Source organism: Megalobrama amblycephala, linkage group LG14 (assembly GCF_018812025.1).
Source record: "Megalobrama amblycephala isolate DHTTF-2021 linkage group LG14, ASM1881202v1, whole genome shotgun sequence".
Lineage (NCBI taxonomy): Eukaryota > Metazoa > Chordata > Actinopteri > Cypriniformes > Xenocyprididae > Megalobrama > Megalobrama amblycephala.
In genome coordinates this window covers 20,114,493-20,134,954 of record NC_063057.1, presented here as the reverse complement: position 1 = coordinate 20,134,954, position 20,462 = coordinate 20,114,493, and the positions used below count along the sequence as shown (strand labels likewise).

Sequence of the window (20,462 nt, the reverse complement as noted above, 5' to 3'; positions counted from 1 at the left end):
TCGTTTGAAAGGTTATTGTTATTATTGTTAATGTTATTTTTTAGTCCTGTATCGCTCTTCTCTCCTCATCATCTCACTAACATGCCAGTGGGCAGGTCTAAAGTTGCAATGATTTTCTTCTGCGGAGGCGGCGTTTCATCTATCTATAGATAGGCACATTCTGGGACGTGTCGTTCGCTGGGCCTGGTGTCATTAAAATAAGTACGTTTTCAGTTCTGAAATTTCTAGGATATTCTTATAGTACGATGATCTCTCATATATCAAAAGCTCAAGGAAAAGTTGATTTCTCTATTTATGACCCCTTTAATAAGATCAAACAAGAATACCCTCAAATCAAATAATAGTTTGTTTATTTTGACCTCTTTATTTATTAATAATTCTCATTGGATGTTTTTGCCTTGCAGAAGTTATCACAGATCATCAGATCATACGTTCATGTATTAGACCTCCTGTTCATACTAATTTAGATCACTGCCATGGTCAATTCTTGCCCACTTTTCATCTGAAATTATTTAACTTGAGGATACATTTAAAATGATATATATATGAAAATACGTAAATAAGAATCATAAAAAAAAAGCCCAGGAAAGAATCGATTGATTCTGTGCTTCTGCTTTGGACTTTTGCGTCACCCGTTTTGGCTTTAACAAGGTTTCCTGCTCAATCAACTGTGACGACGTGTCAGCATTATTTTGAGCTCTGCGTGTGTGTCTGCACACCAGTGGCATATGATGGAGTCGGCCTGATGCTGCCAAATCGAGCAGGGCAAATAATTCAAAAAGCGAGTGGGAAGAACAAGATAATGAGGACCTCCACCAGGAGGGCGGATGATGTGCCGCATAAAAACAGAGAGGAGCCAATATAGCTGCAAAACTATCACAATGATTTTCACTTCAAACTGACTCGAGATCTGTTGCTTTGCCTGTTTGGTGAACAAAAAGTTACTAGGCGCTTATTATCGCATTTTACGTCTGAAATACTTCTATCGTAAAAGATAGATCTGATTTAGATTCCAGAATGGATTCATGTGTAGGCTAATTAAATGGGGTGGGGACGGGGATTTAATAATCTAATTGCGATTTACAAAAAAAAGAAAGAAAAAAGAAGAAAAGAATAACCAAATCTATTTAAATAAAAATATAATCATATTTGACCTGTCCCGCAGGAACTTCTGGGAATGTCCTTTTATTGTTTTTCATCATACACTTATGGTCATATAAATTTTTACTTTCAAAGACCATAAATTTGACATTATTTTACAATAATATTACATATCATGTTATGTTAAATTAATAGGTTTTTATTAATATAATTTTTTTAGCACTTACAATAAAAAAAAATTACTAATATTTTTTACAGTGTGCGTAAAACCATATATTTTTTTTATTTTTATTTATATATTTTTTTTTACATCTGGTAGTATATAGGTTGAAAAGCAGGTAACCTTTTTTTCCTAATAAAAATTGTGATTTAAAAACATTTTGTAAAGCTAAAATGCATTTTTAAGTTATTATAAAATAAAGTTAATAGTTGTTATTATTACTAAATAAAATTAAAATAAGGAAAATTACTATTGTAATATTTCACAGTAATGAAGTATTTAAGAGAAAAAAATATTATTTTGCTGAACAGCTATAAAATTGCAACTCAATATGACTTGATGTCTTAATTTCTTCATTTTCAAATGTTTACCATCAAGCTTTTAATTTGGCAGAAAAACACAGTTAAAGCTTCTCTTTTGTTGACAACAGCTGGTTTTTAACTGATTTTTACAACATTGGTTTCATAGTTAAATGGGCATTATAAATGACTCAAACAGACAAACTAAGATACTCAAAGTCACTGGATGATAAGAGACACTATTTTAACAATCTAAGCGCATGGTCTAAAGCACACGGCACAAATCCACTTTTGCTAGTTTAACGATGGGAAAAATGGTCGGTGCGCCAGGTGCATGATCTAAAAGGGTTGCCGTATTCACTTAATGAGTAATGGGTGTGTTTAGGGCGTAACATGAAATAAATCAATCAGAGTCTCATGTCCCATTCCCTTTAAAAGCCAGTTGCACTCGCGCCATGGTGGATTCACTATTTACATGGTGCAAGCGGAAAAACTGAACGCTTCTTTAGTGAGGAAACGGGTCTGCTCGTGCGTGAGGTTAAAGCGCGCGAGCAGACCACCTACGGGAAAAGCTGGATTCCACCAAAGCATATTTATCTTTATGCACACAATAATAATCTTTTAAATTGTAATCCTTTTCTTTTTAATATTTGGCAGGTTTGTGTGCTGCTGCTATTACCCTGTGTGTGTAATAAGCAGAGTGTGCCTTGCGTACCCGCATATAGGTTAGGGATGGGCATTTCAAGCAAAAATAATATTCAAAAATCGCTGGGAATTATTCGATTATTATTCAAAAATCGCACCCCTCCCCCACACAAACAGAGAGAGGGAGAGAAACCATTCACGCTTTCAATCTGTATGATATTGATAAACTGTTTAATTCATTGAAGAATATGCTGTCTTAACTCAAGCCATATAATGATTGTAATGTGCTAAAACATATTAATATGTTCGTTAATATAAGTGAAAGTAAAATCCGCATGGCCATTCATAACGGTGCGAAGCATAGCGAGCGTTTTCAGTTAATTCCTACGTTGAGCTTCCGTAGGAATAAACTGAAAACGCTCGCTCTCCGCCAGTGGACTATCAGTGTCGCTCGCTCGCAGCGTTCGCCTCGCTTTTGTCCAGTCCGGCACCTTATAGTGGACACGCACCATGAATGACCGGGGGGATTTTACTTTCACTTTCAAATTAGCGCCAATTCGAGAGTGGTGACAAGCGATGATACCGATGTTTTTTTCCTGAACACAGGCAACACCGACTAACGCAGCAAGCATTCCTCAAGCCATATTGATTTTAGGCTGCCCAAATGCGTTCTATCATTGTGAACAGCCTGAATAACAGCACGTGTGTCGTGTGAACATTGATTTTAACGTCTCTGTTATATGCCACCGCCACGCTTGTCTATGTTCTGCTGTTGTCTAAGAGTTGATCGACAGCTTTTTAGGTGCGTTATTGGCAGCGCGCGCGCAACCCTCTGGTTACATGAACTTGTCACCATTGAAAACATGAGGATTTTTTTAAGACGACAATCGCACAACCTATTCGATATTCTATAATTAAATCAACTAATCGAATATTCGAAAATCGTGACACATCCCTAATATAGGTGCATATTATTACCACACTCTTTAAATAACAAAACAAATATTGCGCCATTGACTTTAGACCAGGTTTCAGTTGGTCAATGGCAATGCCTCAAAATAGTAACGCTCCAATAATGCGCCTGAACACACCTCGTTTTCAGACCAGCACACCAATGGGTGAACAGATAGGCGCAAATGTATTTGCTATTTAAACAACGTGGCGCATGACATGAAAATGATAACTGTGTCGAGCTGAAACTAGCAAAAAAACACTTGCGTCGTGCCTGGCACCGCATTGTGCTGGGTGTATGATGCACACAGCACATATTTATTTAATTAAATTGCAGCCTTTGCGATTTGATAATCACACTTACACTGTAAAACCCAATAAGTTACTCAAAACATTTGAGGATACTTATTACCTCAAAACATTTAAGTAAACTAACTCATTTTTTTAAAGTTGGTATAACTTAAAATTTTTGTGACAAGTGGGGCGGGGCTGAGAGCCATGGAAGCGGATCAAGGCCAGTGTGGTGCACAGGTCTCACTAACAATCCCGTCACCAGCATCCCTTTCCCAACTCATCATATGTTAATTACATACAGTTAATTTACATAAACATCACATTCAGATCTTGGTTAAATGTTACATAGCAAATAACACATGCTATTATAACTATCAAAGAGACTGTCATTACATACTTGCATATATGTAATCAAACAACATATGTGGTCTTAAATGTTTTGCAGCTCATCCTCAACCTAACCACAGGCTCTACTCTTCACCACAGTAGTAACCCACATAACAGAACCCCCCCCCCCTGAATCCCAACATAACACAACATTAAACATTAAAGGTCCCGTTCTTCGTGATCCCATGTTTCAAACTTTAGTTAGTGTGTAATGTTGTTGTTAGAGTATAAATAAAATCTGTAAAATGTTAAAGCTCAAAGTTCAATGCCAAGCGAGATATTTTATTTAACAGAAGTCGCCTACATCGAACGGCCAGTTTGGACTACATCCCTCTACTTCCTTCTTTAATGACGTCACTAAAACAGTTTTTTGACTAACCTCCGCCCACAGGAATACACAAGAGTTGCGTTTGTAGAGTGTGTTTGTCGCCATGTCGTCGAAACGCTGTTATTTTCATCCCGCAGTCCAATCACCGGGTCTGATTCCGGCTCAAATTGATAGGGTAAAATTAAAGACATGTTTACAATAACACTGAGCGCGTGCATCTCCACGTTATGGTAAGAGGCGTGACCTTTCCGGGCAAGATGCGCTAAACTGCTGTCGAATCACAACACAGGAACCGCTGGCACAATCAGAACTCGTTACGTATTTCTGAAGGAGGACTTCATAGAACAAGGAAGTCATCAGCCTGTTTTTATGACAGTGGAAACAGCGGTATACAGATAAGTAAATTATGTGAAAAATACTGTGTTTTTTTACACGCGAAACATGAACACATGTTATATTGCACACTATAAACACAATCAAAGCTTCAAAAAACCACGAAAAACGGGACCTTTAACTTACAGTATATCTCCATATGTAAACCTTGTGCAAAAACACACAAAATAACACTTAATTTCAACAGTTATTTATATGGTCTGACGCAAACCATGCTGGGAATTAGAAATCTGCTGCAGCTCAACTCAATCTTATTAAGTTCAGCTTACTACAATGAAAATTTGAGTTCATGCAACTTTTTTCTATTAAGTACAATGAACTTTCATTATTATTTGAGTGAAACGAACTCATTTAATTTAATTAATTTCACTGTTCAGTTTTACAGTGTAGCTATATCCCAATTTCAGTTTTATTTCGATAAACCGTGCAGCCCTATAGGTATTCTCATTAGCTAACAAACTGTACACCAGGGGTTCTCAACTCTGGTCTTCAATGTCCACTTTCCTGCAGAGTTTTGCTCCAACCGTAATCAAAATCACTAGTAAGTTATAGCCAGGCGAGTCTGATGATGGTTGGAGCTAAACTCTGCAGGAAAGTGCACCTTGAGGACCAAAGTTGAGAACACCTGCTGTATACAGAATATGGTAGTTCACAGCAGCATGCGACCTTGAGCTGGCTAATAAACAGTTTCTTTCAAGATAGCAACCAAAGGCCTCTCTGTAAAGCCAAAGTCACCAAAAGTCTTCTTGTGTCTCAGTCACACACAGTAATGAATGCATTTGCTCGTCATCATTTATTCATCATAAAACTAATTTGTTTTTCTTTCCACCCTTCATTTTGTTGGCCAGATGTCTGATTTGTCCCATATGCGATGAGATTTCAGGGACTATTAGCCATTCCGGGATTGTTAACGTAAGACCGACTGCGTCTCGCTTCCAATTAGACTAATAATGTGTCCGATAGCAGCAGTCAATCTCACCTCGTCTCCTCCATATTTGTTTAGTCATCATTAACACACCATTATGTTCACTGACCACAAATGGAGGCACGTATCGACATCCCCCAGTCTTATTGTTTTTGCTTCGTTGTCTTCAGAGATGCTTCAGTAATGTTTCATTACCTTTATAGTGAGTAGTGAATAGTGAGGCTGTTATTGTTTCAGTACTGTAATGAAAGCTCATCATACGATAATGAATGAGGTGTCAAGTTCAAAGGACGTTCATAAGGAATATTCTCCTTATTGGTGGAAATGGTGGTGCAGTTGGTTTAAAACAATATCATTGGTATGAAAATAATTTTTTTCCCAGTATCACGGGATGGCATTTGGTGCCTGTATATTTTACAACTTATAATGGTATATTTCATTAAGATCTGAGGCTCAGAAGCTTACGCTGTTATTTTGAACCAATAATCAGAACAAAAAGCAATTGAAGGATGATGTGCATAATTTAGTTGTTTATCTGACCCCAATGTAATAAATCTAAAGTTGTTGTTATTCTTTAAATTCTTTAAAGGTAAAAGTATTTCTCAGAAGTTATAGGAAAACATAGAATTTAAACTGAACAGTTACATAAAGTAACAATCAATTTAGCTTTTTAACATTATCAGTGGTGAATGATTCTCAAAGCATTTAAAGCAGGCAAAGTTATTCATTACATGTTTTAATACACAAACCGTATAATTGAAAAAAACATACTGTATAGAAAAAACTTAGCTGTAACAGTAATATTTTACAGTAAAATTACAGATAATGTATATCATTATATTCACCTTTTATGGTATGGTAATATACAGTTAATCAATTAACAGGTTTTTACAGTGTTTTTTATATATATATATATATATATATATATATATATATATATATATATATAGCATCTAAACAGAGGTTTAATATCAGTATGCCGAGTCTCACCGAGGGATTCAGACCAAGTTCACCTGACTTGAATGTTGAGCTCTTTCATTCTGATTGGAAGCCCGTTTTTCACCCACCACATGAGTCCAGCACCTGAGAGGCATGTCAATAGTGAAGAGCAACCACCTAGTTCCTGTTCAATTTAACAAACACACAAATGTACAGTCGGCCTCGCTTCCAAACAAAGCCGGTATTGAAGGATAATTTCAGCAATCAGCTTTGCAGAAACAAATTGCCAATGTGTTTTCAGCGGCTGGTTCATAATTCACATTATTGTTATACAGAACAGGTAATTAAAATGTATAAAGCCAGATTATGTTGAGTGTTTCAAGTCTTTGTTTGTTAGTTAAAGGCGTGTGGTGAGAAACGGAGGTCTGGTTCAGCGAGCGTCGTGTTTTTTCAGCTATGTACTTTTGTGCTCTTGTAAGTCACTATGATAAGAAAAGCATCTGCTATGAACATAACCGTGAATATAAACACACTGTTTGAAAGACATTTTGTCAGCTTATGCAGGAGGAATGGGAAGTTAGTAGGTTTATAATTAAAACCAACATGATTTAGCATAATCTTTCATGAAAATATCAAGAGTCTGACGGTTCGCGCCGCTTGTAGCAGTTAAATCATTTGAAGCTTTTCAGTCTGTTGTCTCTCTGACCGTGAACAAGCCCACGCACATGGACGTCTCTGGGGGTTCTGAATATTACAGGTGTGTGTTGGAGCATCCAGCTCTTACTCGATTGCCAGACGTCCACCTGCCAAAATTGACTAGATTTCCTGCAATTCATTTGCATTATGCATTGATCTGTACCAGACCGTTGCATTTCACCATCACCGTTTTTCATTTGGAACAAAATAGTGCATTTAAAATAGTCCATTAAATTCACAAACTCTTCAATTTTTGTTTATTATGCACAGAACTGTATCCATTAAAACACAGTGGCCATCTGCTTGGTTTTGAGTTACTGCCATTATAGTTTATTCGTATTTTTATGAAAGATGCTATAAAAATCTACGTTATACAGTCATTCTGAGGACTCTGTAAAAAAACAACCTTGTAATGATTCTTATTATGTGGCTCACTAAGAAGCTTGTTATGCTATTATTAAAGATAAAATATACACATATTTGTATCCTCTTAATTTTACTCAAGTAAAAATGGTTATGAATTATACATTTGAGAATGGTGAATCCATATCTAAATTTCAAAAGATGCATGCCACACAACATACTTAATTTCCACTGGCGAATCTAAAAATAAGATGTTATTAGTGTACGTTTTATTCTGTGTATTCGTATAAAAATAAATTGGATATATTTTTTGCTTCGAAACTTGTGAAATGTTAAGTGCAATAGACTTGTTAATGTGGTTGACCTCTCCCATCTTTCTCAGCAAATATAGCACATTCATTAGTCAAAAAAAAATAACTATGGTGTCACCTAAATTGGTTGCCTTTGGTATAATTAGTTGTTTATTTATAAATGTAACTTGTATCTTTGATACAGAGATTTGTAGATTTTCTATCTGTTTCTCATGAGCTACTTTATATACTTTACACACACGCACACATGTTTGTTTTTGTGAAATGTGGGGACATTCCATAGGCGTAATGGTTTTTATACTGTACAAACCGTATTTTCTATCCCCCTACACTACCCCTACCCCTAAACCTACCCATCACAGGAAACTGTGCACACTTTTACTTTCTCACAAAAACTCATTCTGTATGATTTATAAGTCTTTTGAAAAGTGGGGACATGGGTAATGTCCTCATAAGTCACCCTCTCCTTGTAATACACTGTAAAAAAAATCCCAGTAAAATTTACGGTAAAAAACGGCAGCTGTGGTTGCCAGAATTTTACCGTAAAACATTTTACTCGTTAAATTTACGGTAAAATAACATATTTCATTAACTGATATTAATGTTCATTTACCAACCTAATGAAGTACTAATATCTGTTTTGCACATTTATAATACACTGACAATCACCAAACACAGTGGTGATGAGAGTCACATGATTAATCAAAGTTCATCACAAGCAGCTTTTCCACAAGCTGAGAAGGACAGCACTAACATATAGTGCACAAAGTGTCATTCACACACACACTAAACACCATCATGGTAACACACATGACATTTTAAAAATGCAATAAACATTAATTTAACAACATTAGGTGTAACATAAAACCCTAATGTACATAACTGATTAGAAAAAAATGAGAAAAACTAAGAAGAAACAGAGTTAAATTGTTCAACGAAAATATATCAAATGTGAAGTGTCACACAGGGAATTGTGGGAATGTCAATTTACGGTTTTTCACTGTAAATTTTACAATGAATTGTTATTTTCACTTCCAAAACCTGTGAATTTAACGGTATTTTACCGTAAAATTACATTAAATGTACCATTAGATCTATTACAGTTATTCACCGTATATAGTACGGGAACTTTCTGTAAATCAATTAACAGTTTTTCACCGCAGCATTTTTACAATCTTTTACTGTTAAAATCATGGTCATTTTTATGTCATACCAATGTCATTATACAAATTTGTCCTGATATTTCACAAAAACATGCCCACACACACACACACACATTTTCCACCTTTGCTTTTTCTCCATGTTCAATAACTTTGTGGCCTCTCATCTTTGTTCCCTGCAGACATTAATTTGAATAAATCAAACTCATTCAATTTATGTCTGGAAACAAGAATATTTAACAATGACTCTGACTCATAACAACTGAACGTTGGAATGCTTTAAGCTTTAATGTAGTTTTGCTTCCTTGACTTTTAAAAAAGAAGCACAAATTAATGCTTCCAACTAAATAGGAACTTCACCTATCACACTTCAGTGTTTCAAAATACGTTTCTGACCTACATTTTAGATCTTGTTAGATGTAACAAGACTGTAGACATGATAACCGACTTGTTCATGGAGATGTGCCACTACACCATCACTTCGATAGTGTGAAAATGAAGGCTTTTTCTCTACACCATTGAGCAGTGCTTTTTAAAAATGTCAGAGTGAGCACCACTGTGAAATCTTTCTGTCACAAAAGGCTTGTTAGTGATGTTAGGGGCTTGCTGTTTGTCATTGGGCTTTTCACAAAACAAGACATCATATCCACCTGTCCTGTAGCAAATCTAAACTCTATTGCAGTCTATAAAGCTGATCAGCTCACTGTGAAATATACATGGTCTCAAAACTGAGGCTACAGTTGTATTAAATCTAGATAAACTTTGGCTTGTGCTCAAGCAGAGAGGGAGTTGAAATCAGCAGCACATACTAAATGCATTTAAATGAGCCTTGGAGTGGAGGTGGTCCAAATTGTAGCTTCTTTAACGCCCACAGCTGCTCAGAGCCACAGAGTGGAGCAAATGGTTCCTCTGTTTTTATGTTCCCCAGTACATTAGGAATGTTTGCACAACAGCTCTGAGAACAGTGATCTTTCTTTTGAATTGCGGAAGAAAAAGAGCAAAATTTAACAGGGCATCTGTCTTTTGGCACAGAATCAATGTAGCTAAAACATATCTGTCATGACAACTCTTGGAGAGTTTAGCATGGTAATGTCACGGTTCTGTGTGAGAGAGGACCCAGACGCAGAATTAGCGGGGGTTGGGGGGGGGGTATTTATTAACAACAACAAGAAGGAGGGTGAGACGTGAAGACAGTCCAAACAGTAGTGCAGGGCACACAACAGGAGGATAGGCTGGTTGAGGATGTGGCAGCACCAGACACAATGACAATGATGGAAACAGTGGCTCAACGATCTAGAGGCTTGACACTTGGAGATGTGACTGAAGTAGAACCAGATTAGCTGCCAGGCCAGGAGAATCAGCAACCAGGGAAGACACAGGAAGCAGGCCAGGCCAGGAATCAACACAAGACTGACAACACACAAGACAAGACAACAAGAGAGAGAGACAACAAGAGATAACAAAAATAAAAATGAGCAAAATAAAAACTGCCAAAAAAACTATGAATAGAGAAAACAAAATAACTAAAAATATAACTAGAGACTGAAAGAGAAGATTGACTTGGAGAAGAAAAGGAGAAAAAAAGCAAAATTCGAGAAGTAACTATAGTACTAATTAAGGAATAAATGTAATACCAAAACTGGCAGAGAAAAACTAAATGTAGCGCTGTCTAACAAAACCTGTTTCGAATTGAGTTCTCATTCAACTTCTTACATTTGAATGGTTTAAAATCGCTTAAAGGTGCTAAAGGTGCACTGAAAGGAATAATATTAATATACATCATCTGCGCACGAGCGCAGTAAATGATCATCGCGTAAACGATTGGCCCTCTGGCTTGTCAATCACTGCCATGACGTTCCTTGAGAGAGACGTGCGCGACTGCGCGCTCCAGTAACTTTCCACACTCCACAGGCGCCGCATACAATGTTTTTGTCAGGAGACAGGAGTAATAACTGCAGATTATGAGTTACCTGCTGTGAGTCCGACATAATGAATCCACTAACACGACACAGCGAAAGCCGGTGGTAAACAAACACTCGTGTTCCAATACTCGTGCACGAGTTTTGGGAGGCGTTCCCTCGAAAAACTCACTAACAGTCTTTGGTTTCTCAGTCGATGAAAAGATCCTCTGTATCACCTTTAAATGTTTAAACTGACAGGACTATAAACTTTTGCTCTCTGATGGTTAATGGTGCAATTACGGTGATTGCAGTTTTGCCGAGAATCACGTGCATTTCAAACCGTGGTCCCTGGACTATACGGAACAACTATGATCCCTAGAGTGCGTCCAGAAAGTATTCACAGCGCTTCACTTTGTCCACGTTTCGTTATGTTAAAGCCATGTTCCAAAAGGGAATAAATTCATTATTTTCCTCAAAATTCTACAAACAGCACCCCATAATGACAATGTGATAAAAGTTTGTTTGAAATCTTTGCAAATTTATTAAAAGTAAAAAACTAAAAAATCACATGTATTCACAGCCTTTGCTCAACACTTTGTTGAACCACCTTTTTACAGCCTCAAGTCTTTTTGAGTATGATGCTACAAGCTTGGAATACCTATTTTTGGGCAGGTTCTCCCATTCTTCTTTGCAGGACCTCTCAAGCTCCATCAGGTTGGATGGGGAGCATCGGTGCACAGACATTTTCAGATCTCTCCAGTGATGTTCAAATCTGGGCTCTGGCTGGGCCACTCGAGAACATTCACAGAGTTGTCCCATAGCCACTCCTTTGTTATCTTGGCTGTGTGCTTAGGGTCGTTGTCCTGTTGGAAGATGAACCTTCATCCCAGTCTGAGGGTTTCATCAAGGATGTCTCTGTACATTGCTGCATTCATCTTTGACAGATTTATTCAAACATGCATTATATAGGCTATTAAAGAAGATTAAAAATGATAATTAATATGTAATATGGTGCATATATTTAGCTAAATGCTCCTCTCTAGAGTTAATTTTTCTAGCTGACTAATGAGTTTATGGTCACTGAATATGTTTGTTCTGAGGTAAATGTGAAGTTACGTTTGTTTATTAGCTTTTTTATTACCATCTTTCCGCGGTTGAACATCGAGTAAGCAATTACACGGGACATGATATGGATTTTGGTAAGTTGTTCTGTATCTTTTAACATACCTTTAGATGTTCATTCATGTTTATTCCGCGATGTAACTGGTATTAAACCGGAGGAGAGGATCAGTTCATGTGCGCATCAGGCTGCCGCTTCTATTGACTGAGGCTACAGCGATCTGTCACGCCACATTAAAGAGCACCAAATCTGTATCCTCAAGCTTTTTTAAGTGGATATATGGAAATCCTTGACCTTTCCTAGTGGGTATAAATCATATACCTGCGTATCACATAGACTATACCACTGGGGGGATCACCCTAGGGAGAAATCACGGGGGCCCCCAGGCCCGCAGGGCCCCACGCAATTGCGTGCTTTGTGTAGTGGGTAAACACTCTACTGTCAGCATTATGCTGCCACCACCATGCTTCACTGTAGGAATGGTACTGGCCAGGTGATGAGCGGTGCCTGGTTTCCTCCTGACATGACGCTTGCTATTCTGGCCAAAGTGTTCAATCTTTGTTTCATCAGACCAGAGAATTTTTTTTCTCATGGTCTGAGAGTCCTCCAGGTGGGCTGTCATGTGCCTTTTACTGAGGAGTGGCTTCCGTCTGGCCACTCTACCATACAGGCCTGATTGGTGGAGTGCTGCAGAGATGGTTGTTCTTCTGGAAGGTTCTCCTCTCTCCACAGAAAAACGCTGGAGGTCTGTCAGAATGACCATCAGGTTCTTGGTCACCTCCCTGACTAAGGCCCTTCTCCCCTGATCGCTCAGTTTGGCCGGACAGCCCGCACTAGGACCAGTCCTGGTGGTTCCAAACTTCTTCCCTTTACTGATGATGGAGGCCACTGTGCTCATTGGGACCTTCAATGCTGCAGATTTTTTTCTGTACCCTTCCCCAGATCTGTGCCTCGATACAATCCTGTCTCAGAGGTCTACAGACAATTCCTTGGACTTCATGGCTTGGTTTTTGCGCTCTGACATGCACTGTTAACTGTAGGACCTAATATAGACAGGTGTGTGCCTTTCCAAATCATGTCCAATCAACTGAATCCAATCAAGTTGTAGAAACATCTCAAGGATGATCAGTGGAAACAGGATGCACCTGAGATCAATTTTGAGTGTCATGGCAAAGGCTGTGAATACATATGTACATGTGATTTTTCTTCTTTCACGTTGTCATTATGGTGTATTGTTTGTAGAATTTTGAGGAAAATAATTAATTTAATCCCTTTTGGAATAAGGCTTATAACAAAATGTGGAAAAAATGAAACGATGTGAATACTTTCCGGATGCACTGTATTTCCGTATATGCTAGCACATACTTAAAAAGGCATGAAATTTTGTGATATATACAGTATTATCTATGTCTTGCAGCAGAGATTTACAGACTGGTCTTTCTTCTCTCATTTGTAGCGAAAAGACTTCAACTATTATTTTCAATCAACTCTCTTCTATCCCTTCACAGAACAACCGGGCTAAACAACAATCAGTCAGGTTTCAAAAGTGGATATTCAACAGAGACTGCCTTGCTGTCAATCACCAAAGCCCTGTGGCTTGTGAGAACCGCCTCCATCATCTACCCACATTCTGAGGGATCTGTCTGCAGCACAGTAAGTTACCAGATCCTAGTGATCACAGTATAAGGAGGGGGCCCAGCACCGAATCCTGAGTTACCCCTATGGATAGATGATTTGATTTAGACACCACTCCCTTGTAAGATGAAAAACACATTATGAATAAAATAAAGTGGATGTTATGATTGTTTAATCCAAACATAATGAGTAGCACATTAATTTTGGATAATACCAAGCTGCATTACTTTTGCCAATAGCAACAGTGTAAGAGAGAGAAATAAATAAGCAGGTAAAGATGAAGTGCGTGGAGAGTTTTGAGGCTAATACTGAACCATAAATGAGCATGCCCTTGCTTCCTTTCAGCCAGCTTTATAAGCTCGCCATAGTCAAGCTCAATACTCTCCAAAAAAGCTCGGAAAGACTAATGAAGCTCGGCATTCATGGTTTCCTTGGAGTGAATCGTTTGATGTTTTTAAACCGGAATGTCTGCATAGGGCCCTGGAAATGGAGAATTTATCAGCGGCAAATTTAAGAGTAAAAAGGTCTTTCTTTGTAAAACCCTTGGCCCAAACCCACACTGCTGCATAATTGCTACACTTTATTATTTCCTATACAAATACAGAATGCCGATTCTCATGTCCTTAAAGACCCAATGAAGTCAAAATTGCTGTTTCTTGGCTTTTAGTCAAGTCTGATAGTGAAGGCCATCTAGTGTACTTCTAAAAGTTGACTAAGCAAACTTTCTGAAAAAAACAAAACAAAAAAACAATGTCTGTTCGTAACAATGTAGCTAAACGGATCAAAATGTTGATGACAAATCCTGTATGCCGGGCACACATTTTTGTCCAATTAAATACCATTTAGAATGAGAACGTTCCCTCTAATACCACATGCCACCAAGTAGCTAATCACTGGCACAAATATGCTGTAAAATGATGTAAACAAGCTTCTCTGCAAACAACATGAGCATTTGTTCCAAATAAATAGTTTTTGGAAAGATCTTTCAGTCCTTCAAACCAGTCGTTGAGTCTATTATTATTTAGAACATTTATTTGAGGTTTCAGTTATATTTCAACTTGCACATGTTTCACCTAAAATTCCTTATAGGAATATTAAAAAATTCCTTTTTTTTTTTTTTTTTTTTTTTTTTTTGTCTGCAATGAGGAACTCTAGAGGAGATTGCGAGAATGTGAGTCTTTTTCTCATGAGAGAGAAAATAAAATATCAGGTGACAAGCAAAACATTTCATTTTTAGTTTTTTTGTGTAGAGATATCAAAGAGATCTTTACAAATAAATAAATAAATAAATAAATGAAAAATTGTCACTTGGGGCCAGATAAGTAGACTTGTTTTCTATAGAATTGTTTTCTTTGATGCACTGTAAAATGTAAGAATTTACATCATTATTTATATTGGTGTCAGTTAATGAAAATTAAGGAATTTCTCTTAATAATATGGAAAACAACAGAATGCTTGATGTTAACATTGACTAACAGAGAGTTTACATTATAAGAATGTCTCTTTTAAGTGCATTCATAAACTATGCGGTTGATGTAGATTAAATGTCTTCAGGAGTAATATGGGGGAAGGTGGTTGCAATCAATTTAATCTGTACAATATTCTGAGAAAAAAGAAAAGTTATTGATGAGCTGCATGCCAAATTAAAGATTCCCCGCACAGAGGCCTTGGGGGTGCCGAGGTGATTTGTGGAAAATGAAATGTTTAAAGGAAATTGCTTGTGTTTCCTGAAGTTTAGGGCATGCTTTTCACAAATGTGACAAGATGAAGCTGAGGAGCTGGGGCAATTATTGTAGCTGTCTGCATAGATGGATGAGCAGTTGTGGTATCTCTCCCAGTAGCGTTCTCTCTCTCTCTCTGCTCTCAATTGCCTTTCACATTTTTTTCATTAATCCTTTGGATTGACTGAAAGACTAAGCATACACAAGCTGATTCCAGGAAGCCTTCTTACACCAAGACCCTCAGACTAATAATAAATACAAATAAAATATGATCAAAGTTTTAATGCTTAAAGGATTTATTTCTGTGCATTAAAATAAGTGATTTTTGGATTTGCTTCTGTTTAATGCACAAACAGAAGAAGAAACTACAATGGAAGAAATTGTAAGGATTGCCAAGTTAGCGATTAGTTAGTATTTACTCTTTGTAGTTAAAGGTGCCCTAGAATTAAAAATTGAATTTACCTTGGCATAGTTAAATAACAAGAGTTCAGTACATGGAAAAGACATACAGTGAGTCTCAAACACCATTGTTTCCTCCTTCTTATGTAAATCTCATTTGTTTAAAAGACCTCCGAAGAACAGGCGAATCTCAACATAACATTAATATGTATGACCCCAATATATGCATATGCCAGCCCATGTTCAAGCCATTACACAAGGGCAGGCAGTATTAACGTCTGGATCTGTGCACAGCTGAATCATCAGACTAGGTAAGCAAGCAAGGACAAAATCGAAAAATGGCAGATGGAGCAATAATAACTGACATGAACCATGATAACATGATATTTTTTTTAGTGATACTTGTCTTTCTAAATGTTTCGTTAGCATGTTGCTAATGTACTGTTAAATGTGGTTAAAGTTACCATCATTTCTTACTGTATTCACGGAGACAAGAGCCGTCGCTATTTTCATTTTTAAACACTTGCAGTCTGTATAATGCATAAACAACTTCATTCTTCACTCTCCAACAGTGTGTAATGTTAGCTTTAGCCACGGAGCACTATCAAACTCATTCAGAATCAAATGTAAACATCCAAATAAACACTGTACTTACACGATTAGACATGCTGCATGACGAACACTTTGTAAAGATCCATTTTGAGGGTTATATTAGCTGTGTGAACTTTGTTTATGCTGTTTAAGGCAAGCGCGAGCTCCGGGGCGGGGAGCATGAGAATTTAAAGGGGCCGCGCGCTGAATCGGTGCATATTTAATGATGCCCCAAAATAGGCATTTAAAAAAATGAATTAAAAAAAATCTACGCGGTATTTTGACCTGAAACTTCACAGACACATTCAGGGGACACCTTAGACTTATATTACATCTTTTAAAAAAACATTCTACAGCACCTTTAATCTAGTTTTTAATGCAATGGCATAATTTCTTTAATTAGTGTAAATCTTTATCTCGCATGTTTAATGTACAATGCATATACAGTATAACAATCAACAACAATCAACTCATCCTTCATTTTTCTCTCAAAAAAAATAAAACAAAAAAATCAAGGTTATGTTGCAGCAAAAGTTGTACATTTTTAAGAATAAAGAAAATGCTATGCAATTGCTAAGGTATTCTGAGAGATTTGGTTGTTAGGGTACTAAATTTGATCAGTTGTAATAAATAAATGAAGCACTAATAAATTGTGCACAGTGCACAGGACTCTCTCTCTCACAGTCATTCATCCGCTCTCGTCAGAGTTCTAACGACTTACACCTGCTGCTCATTATCTCATTTGAACTACTATTTAAACCCTGCATGCACACTCAGTGGGTGTCTGGCCCTCGTAAAGGATTCTTAGACTCACCAATCTCTCTGCTGGAAAGTATTATACCTACCCGCATATATACTGAACTGCTGTTCTTGTGTTTCTGCTCTTGTTCCATTCTTTGAGGAAATATCACAAACTGAGAGCATATTCTCCTGTGATCCACTATCTGAAAGTTAAGTACTCCGTCTAGGTACATATTTACCTAGTTATCCTATGTTCCTTAGTTTGAACTATTCTAAGTGGGGTCCCACTTTATATTAAGTGGCCTTAACTACTATGTACTTACATCAAAAAATAAGTACAATGTACTTATTGGGTTCATATTGAATTGCAAAAAAACTTTTGCTGCTATTGAGGTGGGATACGGGTAAGGTTAGGGAAAGCTTTGGTGGTATGGGTAGGTTTAAGGGTAGGTTAAGGTGTAAGGGATGGGTCAACAGTGTAATTATAAATGTAATTACAGAAATTAATTACAGATGTAATTACATGCAGGTGTTTTTAAAATATAATTACAATGTAAAAACATGCATGTACACAATAAGTGCATTGTATTAAATTATTAATTTAAATGTAAGTACATAGTAGTTAAGGCCACTTAAAGTGGGACCCTAAGTGGAAGTCTAAAGTGTCAAGAAAGTATTGTCTCTAAGTTTACCTGGATGTAATTGCATGCATTTATTCAATTCAATCCACATTTTTAGCATTTTTCACAATACATATCGTCTCAAAGCAGTTTTACAGAAAAATGCATCGGTCACACTTTATATTAGGTATTCTTATCTACTATGTACTTACATCAAAAAATAAGTACAATGTACTTATTGTGTTCATATTATATTACAAAACACTTGTGCTGCTCTTGAGGTTGGATACGGGTAAGGTTAGGGACATGTTTGGTGGTATGGGTAGGTTTAAGGGTGGGTTAAAAGGTAAGGAAAGGGTCAACAGTGTAATTATGTAATTAAAGCTGCAAGCAGCGATAAAAGGGCCCTCGCACCCGGGCTCACCGCCACCCGGTGGCCTTAGGAAAACTGTGTTTTTTATAATCCCCATTTATCATTTTCAATCTCTCAGAGCTCTCCTAGACACCGCCCTGAGTGAGAAGCACAGGGTCTGCCATTTCTGTTTACTGGCTGTTTCAGCTAGAGATATACAATGTCTGTGCCAAAAAAAAACAAAAAACATTACAAATATTTTGTTGTTGGATGTACCAACGAACATACGAGGCTCCATAAACTCCTGCCATCTGAGTCACTAAGGACACCATGGTTGAAGTTATTACTCAAGGATGCATCAGTACAAACTGTTTGTGATCCTCTCCAGAGCAATACTGGCAGAAAGGGAGAGCGCGCACTTTATTACAGCCCATCGGAGTTGTTTTACAGATATAAAGATCGTCAGTTTATTAAGCACCCCCGAAAAGGCATAAGATCTGTATATATTTGTTTACTGTAAGTTTTAACGAGTGTTTTTATGTAAAAGCAAGAAGACAACATGAGTTATAACCGCAATTAAACTGAACTATACCTGTTCTATCTCCATTCAGCATATATTCTCTGGCTCTGTAGGCACAATTTTTTATGTTATTATTGCGTGAGATTGTTCTGTCACCAGAGCTCAGAGCATCAGCTCTTGAAGCTCCGCCCTCTGAGGTCGGGAGAAGCAGCTCATTTGCATTTAAATGGACAAAGATTAAAATGGCGTGTTTTTGCTCAACCCCAAAAAGTGGCAATTTAAAAAATTATCCGTGCAGTATTTTGAGCTAAAACTTTTCACATGTACACTCTGGGGACATCAGAGACTTATTTTACATCTCTCAAAAAGGGACATAATAGGTCCCCTTTAAGCGGATAAATAGAGGAGAAATATGGCAAAGTCATTTTGATTGAATATTGCCATGTTGATGTCTTCAGGTCAGGACTATTATCAAACAAGTTAAGTTTGGGGCAGATCGGACAATGTATGCCTGAGTTACAACAACTTCCTGTTTCGTGGCGTAAATCGCATACATTAGCAATTAGCCATGTGTTGCATGATTTAACGTGTTTCTAGCATGTTTGGTACTTCATGGCATATTTAAATGTGTTTCTGGTAATGAATTACAGTGTACAGCATGCCATTTCCTTTTGCCAGCAGGTGGCACTATGACTAATTGAATATTGGCATGTAGAAGTTTGGCATGTGAAGTTTGGGGCAGATTGGACACTGTCCCCATTGGACACTGTCCGAGTTACATCAACTTCATGTTTCATTGCAAAACATCAAATTTTGTCAGACTGCCACAGACACGCCCTTCAGCGAAAACTCAAGATCTTCACAATTTAATGTCGCAAAGACTGACCAAATTTGATGTTGATCTGATTAAAGCTCTAATAGGAGTTTGTTAAAGTACAACGTCTAGAAATGGCAAAATACATTTTGCCACACCTAATTCTGAAACCCATATCAGACATATATATTTTCACCACTTCTGACGTGTACAAAGTTTCTTGAGCATGTTTAGGCTCTCAAAAATGTGATTTATTTCAGAGAAAGAATAATTGAAAAAGCAGTTACAATAGGGTCAGTGCTTGGGCCCTAATTACAGAAATTAATTACAGAAGTAATTACATGCAGGTATTTTTAAAAATATAAGTACTATCTAAAAACATTTATGTAAGATGTGTTCATGTTTTCTAATAATATTACCAAGAGGTGGCATGTATATTGAAAATAGCAGAGGGCCTAAAGTCGTAAAATCGAATTTCCATTGCGATTGTTACATTGCCTGGTTATGATGTTCTCAGCATTTACAAAAGAATGTTTAACGACTTACCTATGTGCTCACCTCAAAATATTGATCTGCTTATTTTTATTCATCAAAGAATCCTGGAAAAACGAATAACAGTTTCCACAATTATATTGAGCACAACTGTTTTCACCATTGGTAATAATAAGAAATGTTTCTTCAAATCAGCATATTAGAATGATTTCTATGGATCATGTGACACTGAAGACTTGAGTAATGATGCTGAAAATTTTGCTTTGCATCACAAGAATAAATTATTTGACATAAATTAAAATAGAGAACAGTTATTTAAAATTGTAATAATTTTTCAAAGTATTACTGTTTTTACTGTTTTTTTTTTTTTTTAATTAAATAAATGCAGTTTTGGTGAGCATAAGAGATTTCAAGAACATGCTCAAGTCACGATTCTGCATAATGTAGTGTGACTCCTGGTGTGGAGTTGTTTAATTTAGGGGCTTTTATTATTGTTAAATATACCATAAATATTCTCACAATATCTGCAGCTCTGCTTTTTTAG

General features: G+C 37.0%; 1 long non-coding RNA gene across 1 annotated transcript in view; it reads left to right on the top strand.

Moving 5' to 3' along the window:
• The window catches only part of LOC125245226, a 65,604-nt gene extending 51,531 nt beyond the window's left edge, over nt 1-14,073 (top strand). The window contains exon 6 of the long non-coding RNA XR_007179459.1: nt 13,542-14,073. This is a non-coding gene — a long non-coding RNA (uncharacterized LOC125245226). The remainder of the gene's footprint in view (nt 1-13,541) is intronic.
• Nucleotides 14,074-20,462: the final 6,389 nt, after the last annotated feature.